Source organism: Dipodomys ordii, unplaced genomic scaffold (assembly GCF_000151885.1).
Source record: "Dipodomys ordii isolate 6190 unplaced genomic scaffold, Dord_2.0 Scaffold12, whole genome shotgun sequence".
Lineage (NCBI taxonomy): Eukaryota > Metazoa > Chordata > Mammalia > Rodentia > Heteromyidae > Dipodomys > Dipodomys ordii.
This window is the reverse complement of record NW_012267228.1, coordinates 8,944,097-8,957,945: the sequence shown is the minus strand read 5'-3', so window position 1 is coordinate 8,957,945 and position 13,849 is coordinate 8,944,097.

Genomic DNA, 13,849 nt, shown 5'->3' with positions numbered 1-13,849 from the left:
AGCCAAATATTTGTGCAATCAAAAAATAAATAAAACCTCAAACAAAGAAATCAGAGTATCTTCTTTATTTTGTTTTCCCCTAGTGCCAAGGCTTAAACTCAGAACTTGACGCTCTATGGACTTCTTTGCCCATGGCTGTCACTGTATCATTTGAGCCATGCCAGTAGTCCAACTTTTTGCTTGTTAATGGAAAATGGAGTCGTATTGACTTTTATTCCCTGCATGGCTTTGAACTCCAATCCTGTTCTCAGCCTTCTGAGTATTTAACATTATACATGTAAAATACTGGCACCTGGCTTTCTATTGATTTTAATATTCAACCTGATCATAGTACATGGGTCTTAGAGAAATTTATTCTTACAATATGTATTTGCTTTCTTGAGTGATTAATACAGGCCACTGTTGGGACAACTTCTTTGCTTTTGTTTTATTTTTTTTCAGAAAATAATCACTGAGTCCAATAGTAAACTAACCTAAAATCTAGATTTGATGGATAAATAATAGACTCATGGCACAAATGCAATAAATACAAGTAAAATTTGGGGAACATAGAATTTTTCTAGGAAAGAAGAGAAATGATTTTTTTTGCTATTTTTCATAACATACACTCTAAAATCTAGTTAGACTTCAGAATGTATTTATTTTGTTCAGAGGAAATCTCTGGAGATGGAAAACTTGATAACTCTGAATAAAGGTAGCAAGCCACAGCTCCAAGAGAGAGGAGAGGACCCTGCCATAAACTATTTCTCTCCATACCCTCATCAAAGACTAGGAAGTGGGCTTGCCTGAAATATTTGCAGGTTGACACATTAGTTTGGAACTGAATGTTGTTTTGGATAAGGTCCTACTCTTGGGCAGTGCTAATTAATATTTATAAGTCACTTTGAAGATGAAAAGCACTACATAAATTCTAATAATTCTTATTATGATGTCTTTTTTTCCCAGAACTATATTGACGTTTTGCAATGGCACTCTGAGAAAGCATGCATTAGTGACTGAGCCTAGGTACTATGCCTGGAGGAAAATAGTAATTGGGAAGCTTGAAAGGTAATAATTTGGAGATACTGAAATTGTAGACAAATTCTTAATAGCCTGCATAGACAAAGTAATTTCAATTCAAACATGAAGCCATCTAAATCTATTCTGATTGAATTTTCAGCTTATGAATCACATGTTATAGCAACTGAATTTGTTCCTTCTACATTAGATATAGAGACCCCTAACTATCTTGAATTCTTGAGATAGAATTCTTCAGTTCTTCAGATAGTAATGATAATAATAACTTTAGACAACTTTTATTCCTGTAAGTGTGATAGTTACAAAGTCTACCAAGCCAAATTTGAGCAGATTAAATTCAGCGTATTTTTGTTGACAGCATAATTGAATATATTACTAACCTTCTCAATCAGATTATTTCCTTTATGTTTTTCTAAGTGCAAGTTGTCATCTGAATTATCATTGCATTTAGGTTTGCAAATATGTACAGAGCTCTCTCATGTTCAAATTCCAAATTCTTCCAGCAGTCTAGCCTCCAGAAGCTTCTAAAAGAGATTCCTAAGTGCAAGCACATAGCTTCCTATATTTTAAGCAGCATTTGAAATTAATATTTTAAGCTAGATGATAGCTAAAGACAGAGCTATATTTAGTTACCACAAGTTTGAAATCCCAGAACTTTAACTCAAATTATACAATGGACTTACTGAAAATTATGAAGGAAAAAAAATAGTTCTAAGAGTGACAAGAACTTGTTAACTCTGACCAATAGCATTGCAACCATAGACAATTCGTATGAGGCTCTGTTGATGTGAAGTGTGAAACGGTTTCCAGTTATGATCAGATTGAGCATGCATCTAGTTGGCACTGGGAGAGTCTAGGCCAGCCTTTCTCCATGAGGCCAATGGGGTGGGCTAGGCCAGCTTTTCTCCAAGAGGCCAATGGGGTGAAGTAGTAAATAAACCTTCTCTTGGAGATGAAGCACTTTCCCTCCTTTGTGCTCCTCTTCTAGTTCCCACAGTTCCTTTGAACTGTGACCCTTGTTGTACACGATGTAATATATGTCTCAGAACATGTGCTGAGGCATAAAGACCACTGGACTAGCAAACAGTAATTGCATAAACACAACTCCTATTTGCTCTGAAATTTAATTTCTTCATCTGATGATTGACAATGACATTGACCTGATGGGAGGTAATTTTAAGGAATACACAAAATTATGTCCGGAAAAACAGTCTATAGATTCAAGAGTTCAAAAATCAGAAGTGGCTCAAATTGTCTCATACCATCTTCACATTCATTTTTCTTTTTTTTTTGATGAAGGGTATGAGTAACTTTCAGATGCGGCTGTCAGACCCTCTTTGAGATCATTCTAATTATGTCCGTTCTTAATTTAACTGCATTTCTGCATGCCATGGATCTGATTAAAATTGCAATTGTTTTTTAACAGTGTATTAATTTATCTTCATTAACATAAACATTCCATATTAGCTTTCATGAACTTTTGTTTCATGTAAGAAAATAGGGTTACAAGTTTTAAGATGGATAGGTATAAATCCAAGATACCTGTTTGCAACCAAGTGTGGATGGCTAATAATAGAGTATTCTTACCACAAATGCCTGCTGGTTAGCTAGATTTACTGGCTAGCTGGCAATATCACCTTGCACAAGATGGAGACATTTTAATTTTATGTGTATTTCAAAAACTTAAAATTAGATAATTAAATAAAAATCAAATGAGCAGAAAACTTCATTCCAGATTATATTAGGCAATTAGGATGGAATGTTGATCATTTTAGAAGAGAAAGGCTATTGAGGTTTAACCAAATGCCAAAGTAAGAAATCAAAACTGGTTTTTTGTCTTCATTTAAAAAAGAAAGAAAGAAAAGAAAAGATGTTCACACCTATAATCCTAGCTATTCAGGAGGCTAAGATCTAAGGATCATGGTTCAAAGCCAGCCTAGGCAGGGAAGTCCATGAAACACTTACCTCCAGTTAATCACCAAAAACCTAGAAGTGGAGCTGTGTCCCAAAAATAGAGCACTAGCCTTGAACAAAAAAGCTCAGGAACTACACAAAGGTCCTGAGTTCAAGCCCTAGAACTCTCTCTCTCTCTTACTCTCTCTCTCTCTTACTCTCTCTCTCTCACACACACACACACACACGCACACACACATGCATACTTACTAAACTCTAATGATTAAACTTGGAAGAACTAAGTGGTTTGTTATTACTTGACATTCTTCTTTTGACTCAGACATTTGCTTATGCATCCTCTTCCCACATGTAATATTCTCCTTCCTTTGACTACCCTGGAACAGCATCCTGCGAGGATCTCTGTCGGTTCTCCCTTCTCAGAGTGTGAATGGCCACGAATCCTCTGAGACCTTGACAAACTTCTCCATCACACTACATAGCACCTAGTATTGAAACGGTGGTTTGCTACCGCTTCTCTACTCTGCGGGTAAATTAATTAGGGATTATGAATTCTCCAGCACTGATTAATATTCTGGGAACATAATGACTTTGTGAAAACTACAAGGAATGCAAGAAAGTAGGTAAGAAGAAAAGGAACACAATTTTGTGTTTCCTGAATCTGTATTGTTAGCCATATATTAAAAATCTAAAACACAGAGCTGTGAAATTACAATGTTAAATACCTTAGCTTGCCTGTATTTTTAAAAAGACTTAGAAACATGTGTCTTAGCATAGAAAGAAAATCAAAAAGTATGTTATCAACATGAATCTTTTATTTATCCCTGGCAAGCTAATGGAGAAAATTAAAACCTTTTAAGAAATTGTGACCAGTGACTTCATAAGAATTATTTTCTGGGATATTTAAGATGATTCTTTTAGATTGTATGTGAAATCCTTAGTCCTTTTGATGGTCTTCTTGGGGGTGCTGGTACTTTCAGGCTTAGTACAAGAAAGTTAGATCTCTGGCAGCAGACCCTTAAAGCAGATACTGGGCTCACCCTTTCATCCATCTCTCACTTCCTGGGTGTCACAGGGTGAGCACTTTCCTCTGACACACACTGATGCGACTGAGCCATCTGAGCAGGGACTCAAACATCCAAAAATGTAATATTAAACAAAAAAGATTTTTTTTCCTTTAAGTCAATTCACTAAGTATTTGTTATAGCCATGGAAAATTGATTAAAGCACTTCTTTTCTTTTTGTTTCTTAACTTATATTTATTTTTTCTGCTTTTTTATTGTAAAAGTGATGTACAGAGGGGCTATGATTACATCAGTAAAATATGGATACAATGCTTATCAAACATTGTTCTAATCATTCATGTTGCTTTGATTCCAACTATACATTGAGGAACGGCTTTAAAGTCCTTCTACAGCCTTGTGAAAAGCTCCCACAAAAGACATTTAGCTTTTATTTTCTTGTAAGATAAATCATATATGTATTTCTCAGATATTTCTCAGAGATGATTCCTGGCATGAAGGCTTCATCATTTAATACGAGGATATCTCAGAGTGAATAATATCATGGACATAATAGTGATCATTCAGTTATCTTCATTTTTTTTTAATTCCCAGAATTTCAGATTAGGAGAACTTCTGTGATAGAAGAGATTTTGAAGATATGATTAAGGATCTCACTAGAAGGAGAGAATCTTAGATTATCAGAGTAAGCCGAATGTAATCATTTGGATGATATGATAATGGAGGCAAAATAAGACCAAGGTCACGGTGAGCTGTTAGAACAAAGAAAGGATAGGCCACTTCTGACACCAAAGGCAGAGGAAGGGGCCGCAACAGCTAGAAAAAGCAATGAGAGATTTTTTTCCTTTAAAGCCCGCAGAAGAAATGCATGCAACCCTGCCAAGAACCTTGATTTTTATCCCGGTGAAATCCATTTTGTGTTTTTGTAATTTTGTGGCACAGCAGTGACAGGAGTAAAAATGTGTGGGGGAGGGGAGAAAAACTTGACAAGTTCACCTGGGGCATAGACAGTCACAAAGAACAGATCCTGGCAGGTAAGAAGGAACCCATTTTACTAATGTCCTTGTAGAAAGAACGAAAAAAATGTGCACATGCACACATACATATATAAATATATACATGCATACAACTACATATGTATGCCCAGGTGCATGTGTGTATTATATAGATTCATGTCACTACCAATTCTGTGCTTCGTCTTTGATTTTGATGATTAGAAAACAACATGTTAGTGAAAGAACAGAGATATAATGTGTCTGAAGGCCATACTAAAAACTGTTTATATAGCCTATTTGTGAGAATCCAACCATGAACCAAACAAGGTAATACTTAAAAGAAATTACAGTATTTTTTCTCAGGTAATCATTGACCATATTTTATAGCTGCTGTTTCTTTTTAGTGTTTATTTATGCATGCATGCACATGCATATCTATTCCTAAACATGGGCAGTGTTCATAATTGTTGCTAATTATTGCTGATAAATTCTTTATGATTTAGACATAGGAACTCTTTTTTTGTTGTTGTTATTCGCTGTGAAGCCTGAACTGTGGGCCTGGGTGCTGTTGCTCAGTTCTTCAGCTCAAGGCTAGCATTCTACCACTTGAGCCACAGGACCACTTCCAGCTTTTTTTGATTATATGTTGCTGAGGAGTTGAACCCAGAGCCTCATGCATGCAAGGCAAGCACTCTACCACTGAGCCACCTTCCCAGCCTCTTGACATAGGAACTCTTGAAATCCAAACTAATGGGAATAGATAAGAACTAATAATGGGTCCTTAGACTTGTGTGAGTTAGTAATATAAGGGTGTGTAAGCATGAGAATGAGCTTGAGTGTATATTTCCATGAAGAGGTAGGGCAGTGCTCTGTGAGAAATCTAGCTTTGATGTTACTTGGAGGAAATATGAGAAGTGGGTGTGTGTGTGTGTGTGTGTGTGTGTATCTACATCTATCTATTCATCTTTCTTTCTATCTATCTATCTACTATCTATCCATCTATCTATCTATCTAGCCTGTCAGCCCAAGGCCTGAGTGCTTTCTCAGAGCTTTTGTGCTCAAGGGTAGCCACAGTTTTACTTCTAGCTTTTTTCAAGCTTTTTGGTGTTTAAATAGGGAGAAGAGTCCCACAGAAGTTCCTACTCAGGCTGGTTTCAAACTGTGATCTCAGCCTCCTCAGTAGCTAGAATTCCAGGTGTGAGTTCCCAGGGCCTGGTTGACTTGAAGATATTTTTAAGAGGATGGGAGGGAATGGCTACTTCCTAGAGGGGAAGAAACAAAATGTTCTGTCATTGTTCCAAAAAGATGATATTGAAATATATCCACCCTCTTTCTGAGCTTTAGGCTTTTCTCTTCTTAAAGCACACAAATGTCTGTGTGATGCTACTGTAGTTGTTAAATGAGTCAATGTACTCTAAATCACGTAGGATGGAGTAGGTGCCCAATATAAATGTTTTTCTTTCTTCCCTTCTACTCTCTCCATTGACAAATTGTTCCATGCTTGAGAATACTACTTCTCCACATTTATTACTATCAAATAACATACAATGAGTTTTGTTTCCACTTTTAAAACGAATTGAGTTAATTTAATTACATTTCTTTATGTTAGCACCTCTTAGAGCACAAACATATTAGAAGAGTTGAAGTCCTAGTATCTAACTTCAGGTTATATGAACATCTAATTTAATCTGTGTTTTTTCTCATTATTTTAACTGTAAAACAAATATTCATTATTTAAAGATCTTCATTCATTGTTGCTTTTGCAGAGTTGTGTGAGAAATACTACAGGCACTTTACAAAAGTACCATGTAGAGTTAAATGTGCCAGGCAAGAATGAGATTATTGTTAGGTTGTCCCATCATTTGACCTGCCATTTATTCCTTTACATGAAAAGAGTAGCTGTTTGCTCCTAAAAATGGCTGGTTGGTCAAAGTAAAGAAAAGCACATGTCTTTGGGCCCAGAGGTCACAAGGTCACAGAGATGGTGACTGACTGTCCACAGTCAAGTTATCCTTGTGAGAAAAGAATTGGAAAGGAATGTCCTACATTTAGATATGTGGCAGACTTTAGTCCACAAAGGGAATGAGCACTTTCAAAAAGAAATTCTTTTTGACTTTTCATTTTTTATGGTGGTCCAGTGCAAAATTTGTTACAACCCCCTACATTTTAAGAAATCACATGAGACTGTTTTCTTTCTCTAAAACTCTGTATTGGTAATTAACAGAAAGAGGTGAAGAGAGAAAGGGAGATAGACTGAGAGACAGACAGACAGATGACAGACAGACACAGAGACAGAGGGCCACAGAGGAAATTCTCCAAAATGCAGTTTGAGGAATCCTAAGCCCATGAAAGACTCTTCTCAAAGGAAACCTACCACAATCTTTCTGGCAGCTTCACGAGATACTTTGTGGAGCTAATGACTCTTAAGAAGCTGTATAATCTAGAAACTCAATACCTTGGTCGAACATAATGTATCCCATATTATTTAATCATATTAAAATTCTTTGTGAAAATTCACATAATCGTCCATCATGCCCAACTACAAGGCATGGACATATGCTTGATGGATTCTATTCCAAGTCCCCCAGTACTGAGTCCTTCCTGGAGGGTTTAGTTTAGATACAGGGATGAAACATTCTTTCTTTGTCCTCTCTCACAGAGCCAGAGTCTGTGGCTGGAAGAATAGTTTCTACTGTTCCTGGGCCCAGAGTGCATGCTGAATGGACTATAGGGAAGAGGCAGCTTCTCAGGGACCAATTTACACAGAGATTTCTCCTCTCTCTGTCTCAGCCCACACCAGTTCTTGCTAGCTGTCGCTTTATGTGTGCCCCATCCAGGGGGACTGCACATTGACTTCATGTGGAGGAGGAGGCTGAGAGGAGTTATTGTCAGTAAATGAGACAACTGTGACATTTTGGGCAAACAATTATCTGAAACCTTGGCTTAACAGCTTCTCTCCTCCTTGCAGGAAGATCATCTTCTGTCTCAGCCAATGGCCGAGAGCCCAGGCAGGGAGCAGCAGAAAGAGCTCTGTAGGCTCTTAGGAAGGCTGAAATGGGCCCAAGAGTCTCCTCATCAGGAATTGCCTGCCCAAGCAAAGAGCAAAAGAGAAACAAAATGATTAACCAGACAATTAAAACCCAACCAAACCATAAGAAGTTGATTTTAGCAAAGCAATACACATGGCCTTAAAAAAACAATTGATACAGAAAGTCTTCTGTTGCTAATCATGTTTTGTATGTTTATTGTCTCTGAACACACACACACACACACACACATGTAAGATATAAAGTCTCTTTTATTTCTTATAAGAATTTTTCAAGAAATCTATTTCTTATGCTGGTTGGATAAATCAAAGACAAAAGCTGACAGAAAAGAAATGGTTTGCCCAATCATTATGTTGTAAGAATATGATAGACCACAAGTTCAAATATAGTCTACACATTTGCATAATCCATCTTCTTAAGTCACTAGGCTGTGCTAACTCCATTCTTAAGCTGAATATCTTATGTTAGTGAATGCTTTATTCTCTCTCTTCCAGTTAAATTTGGCCAATAGGGTACAGTGGTACGTAATTTGTACCATGACAGATGATTTGAGAAATTCATGCCTTTATCATTTGGTTGTTTATTTTTGTCTGATTCTTTTCTACAATCATTGTTTTTCTCAGGGTAGATACTTCCATGCTTTCTTCCTTATGGTATTGCTACTCCTTCTTCTCTCTTCTCTTTAAGACAAGGGTTGTGTGTTATGTTGCTTGCAGAAATGGCTACCATTATCCCTTCACCTCTTAAACTTATGCACAGTTGTAATGATTTTGTATCTCCTCTAATACAGAAGAAGAAATCATTTCCTTACCATTACTCTGAGCTATCGCTACACCATGGGGTTAATGTAACATTTTTTTCCCCATGCAAGTACCAGCCTCAGACTTTCAGTTTCAACTCTTTCTTCTTGGAAGAAATCCAGAGATTTCCATGTGAGGGAGTCTGGCTGGACTTCTTGAGGATGCCTGACCAGAAAGAGAGAGAGGTCCAGCCAATGAGAGCCAACCTCTAGGTGTGTAAATAAGGACAGGTATCTAAACCCTATTCAATCTGCCAGCTCCGTGCACCTACACATGTAACCTTAAGTAGAGTAGCAAGAGGGACTTCTGTTTTTTTCAGCCTAAATAGTTGAACCAAAATTAAGCAAATAAACCATTGCCTTCACCACCAAGTTTGGTGATAGTTTTGCTATGTAGTAGGTAAGTGATATAGTAACCAAACTGGCATATGCCTTTATGAATATTCTTTTTGTGCATAACCTCCCCTCACCTTGTCAGTTTGGGGGGCATGCCATCCACACTGTGGCTGGAAATCTCCCCACAATAATCTGAAACACAACCAAACTCTTCTTTGGATTATATCTGATCCAGTTAGTCTAGGCCCTGCCTCCAAGCTTGAATCAATAGAAGTGTTTATTTGCCAAATCAGAGATAATATAATTGCATATGATATGTAGTTGCTTTTAAGCCTGTTGCTCACATTGTTTCTAATATCTACCAGTGAAAAGCTAAAATTAGGTTTCATTTTTGGCCTCATTCAATAATGAGAAAGGAATTTAGAGAGTTAAAATATATGAACAGATATATTATTCAATCAGGGCAGGTCAGAATTCAAGCCTAGACCTTCTGTTTGCCCTAACATTCATGCTCTTGCTACACCATCAAGCTTTGTCAGGAATTGAAAACTTTAGTTCTAAACAGCTCCCCAGCCATAGACTTTCAGGACCAGCTGCATCAACATGGGGATTTCAGGATTTCTATTCCATAAAAGGTTTGCTGAAACTGTAATTTCTTTTTCTGAGAATAGGGGATTAGGGTCACAAGAGTAAAAAGCATATTTTGACACCATCGAATGGATCTAACGTATTTGGCCCTTAGTCGGAGAGATTTCAAGTCACTGGTCTCGCTTGTAATGGGCCATTGCCCAACGTTTGTGCAGTTTCCCAATAAATCTGCGTTGGAAATCCATCTTGTAGAAGCCCAGGAGCAAAAAGATAGATGTGTGCAACAAGAGGGGAAAGTAGCCTGTGGTCCTTGTTTGCTTTTCTTTATGTGCTTAACGTTTAGCTTCCTGGAAAGAGCCACCAGGGAGAGAAAAAGAGACAGAGCGAATGTATGTTCACTTAGGTTCCCGAGGGAACATACCATCCAAATCAACTCTAGCAGATTCCTGAGGTGTGACCGAAATGATTCCAGAGAAAGGATGTTGTGCTGAAGAAGCAGGCACCAGAGAAGCAATGAAAGTATATTTCTGTGTCAGAGTATATACTGCAGTGTGAAAGGCCAGTTAGCAGAGACTTGGATGATAACAGTGGCTTATTTAGTTTTCAGGAGAAGAGGCATAGATAACTCAGAGTATATGAACACGTGGGCCAGAAAGTAAGTTGACCGTAGGTTTGGCCACTAGTTACAAATACTTTTTTTTAATACAAAAGAAGCAAGAAATCACATAGTACATTAAACACAACAACAACAAGAAAAACCTCTATTGTCCCTGTCTTGGAGTTCATTTTGCTTAGCATCATCTTGTATGGTCATTTATACATAGTTATTGAGCTATTCTGCTCATCTTCTAGGATTCTTAGACACATACTAATTATTACAAATAAGAGAAACCATGGGACCTATGATTTTGGGGTCATAGAATTCATATATATACATATATATATATGTATATATATATATACATATATATATATATATGTATATATATCACATTTTCTTGATCCATTCATTTACTGAGGGACATCTGGGTTGGTTCCGAATATTAGCTATGGTAAATAATGCTGCAATGAACATAGTTGTGCTGGTAGCTTTAGTATGGCCTTGTTCGTAGTCATTTGGGTAGATGTCCAGAAATGGGGTTGCTGGATCATAGGTGATCTCTTATGTGTAGTCTTTTGAGGAACCTCCATACTGCTTTCCAGAGTGACTGAACAAGTTTACATTCCCACCAACAGTGTGGTATCATTACCTTTTGTCCACATCCCTGCCAGCATCTGTTATTATTAGATTTCTTGATTATACCCATTCTAACTGGGATGAGGTGGAATTTCAATGTTGTTTTGATTTACATTTCTTTTATGGCCAGAGTAGTCAAGCATATCTTCATGTGTCTATTGGCCATTCTTATTTCCTCCTCAGAGAAGTCTCTCTTTAATTTTTTAGCCCACGTATTAGTGGGGTGGTGGTTTCTTTGCGGATTTGTAGTTGGGGGATTTAATTTTTTGAGTTCTAAGTATATTTTAGATATGAGACCCTTATCTGTGGTATGGCTAGTGAAGATCTTCTCCCAATCTGTGGGCTTTCTATTGATCTTCTCTTGATCTATGTCCTTTGTCATGCAGAAGCGCTGCAGTTTCATGCATTCCCATTTGTCCAACCTTTCTTTGAATTATTGTGTTTCTGAGCCTTTATTAAGAAAAATTTGGCTGGTGCCAAGGAGCCCTAGAGCCTCTTCTTTTCTTCCCTGTAATGTTTTCAGGATGTCTGCTTTTACCTCGAGGTTGTTGATCCATTTGGAGTTCATTCTGGTGCAGAATGATATATAAGGATCTAACTTTACTTTTCTAAGGTGTTTTAGTTATAGATACTTAATGTGTGGCACACTACATTACTTAGTCTTGCTTTCATTCACTATAGAAAAATACAACAGTACTTCCCTCATAAGGTGTTTTAAAAATTAATTGAAAAAATAATGCATGTGGAAATGTGTGAAACTTTACTAGAATAGTGGTTCTTGCTAACAATAAAAAAATATTACTTCTAAAATGATTGATAGCTGGCTGCCAGTAGCTCATGCCTGTAATCCTAGATACTCAGGAGGCTGAGATCTGAGGATCACAGTTCAAAGACTGCACAAGCAAGAAAGTCTGTGAGGCTTTTTTTATTGTGAAAATACCATCTAGAGGGGTTACATGGGCAAGGTAATGAGTACATTTCTTATCAAGCATTGCTGCCTCCTCCTTTATTTCTGTGAGACTTTTATTTCCAATTAACCACCAGAAAACTGGAAATAGAGCTGTGGCTCAATAACCCTCTAGCCTTCAGCAAAAGAGCTTACGGACAGTGCCCAGGCCCTGAGTTCAAGCCTCACAACCAACCAAAACCATAAAATCGTTCAGAAACCTTCAACAATAGGAGGACGCTTTACAGATATCATATTTATTATCTCCCATTAATTTAAGGTAAATATATCACCCATTTCTTTCTGTAATTTGCATACAGAGACAAGTTGGCTACCTAAGGCTTTGCTACTAATACCTGTCCTACTTATGACTATAGCCTGTTTCTTCTGATTCCCCCCCCCCCCCGCCAATCTAAACATTTTACTCCGAGTATGCTTCCTTATGTTGTCTTCTTCTGGTAGTACTGGTGGAGATGGAGGTGGTGGTGATGGTGATTAAGTGTGTGTGTGTGTGTGTGCATCTGTGTTTAATGCTTTCCATATAAGAGGCACAGCCATCATTCCATGCACTTTGGGGTACTTGTTTCCTATGGAGATGCATGTGCCCGAATCAAAAAATGTGCATTCACCTCCCCTGCCCTCTTGCATAGATAGTAAAGCACTGCTGTAAGAACCTGGCTCCATTCATAGATGGTTAAGAAGAGGGCTAATTGGTCTATGTAGGGAGCAAGCCCATAACCTTGGCCTCATTAGTCACATGTTTTAATCATCAGAGCCAAGCAACTGAAAGTGGCTCTGGCTGGTGTCAATGTTCTGCATCTCATTTCCTGAAAATGTCAACGTTTGGGAATATAAATATGACTTATAATCCTGAGATGATTGTACAGGTACTAATGGAATGGGTTTGTGGTATTGATTTTCAATAGCTCATTTGCTATAATCAGCTTAACTTCATCTACTAGGATGCAAATTTCTCATTCCAGTCTGAAACACAGAACAAGAAGAGGATTTTAGCCCACTCTGCTGTCATTTTGAATCCTTTATGGAGGTAGACTGGGTATAAATCTTAAATAAATCAACTTTAGTGTCTCCCAGATTTTCATGATCTTGCAAGATTGATTTTCTTTCCTTTAATCTATATATAATAAAAGGAATATTTTCCTTGGAGACAGGGCCCATCATTTTATCTATTTGTATTATTCTCATGGATGACATCTTCCCTATTGAAAGAGAAGCAAAGCATCTCAGGGGAAGGTAGCTTTAGTCAGGACTCAGTTCTGTAGGAATATTAGGGTGAAGGAAGAGCTTTGGGGGTGTGTTGAGAAAATAATAATAAAAACCTCCCTTTTGCTCCCTGATATGTTACCATGAACTAAGATGCCAGGGTTTTTTTCTCTCCTACACTGTGGAAGAGTCTAAGGAATGGGCAACTACCTTTCTATAGGAAGAAAAATGAGTCAGAAGTAGAGAAGGTGAACAGAAATAATTATAAACACCATTATTCAGATTGCAATGTGCACATGGCTAAAAGTTTTATATTTATTGTAGCACTGAATTCTTCCAAGACCCTGAGATTTGGATCCATTATCATATCATTATCTTGCAAATATTAACATAATTAGAAAAATAGCCCCAAAGTCAGACAGCTAAGTTGAAGATTGCAGAATTCATCCCAAACAACTCTATTCCAGAGCCCTAAAGCCCAGCTCTCTGCATCCTCTGCCCATAAAGATACAGACAGAAATATGGGGCTTGGGCTTAAATCCTATTTCAGATCCAGTACTAGGCTTTGGGAAACAATATTTCACAGCTGTGAGTCTTAGTTCCCTTGGTTCAAAGTGAAGGTAGTACCACTTACTTTCTATTGCAATAATGCATGGAAAATAGTAAGTATGCTATACAGTCCATGGCAGGGAGAAACATACAAAACTCAATGAATGATACCCACAGA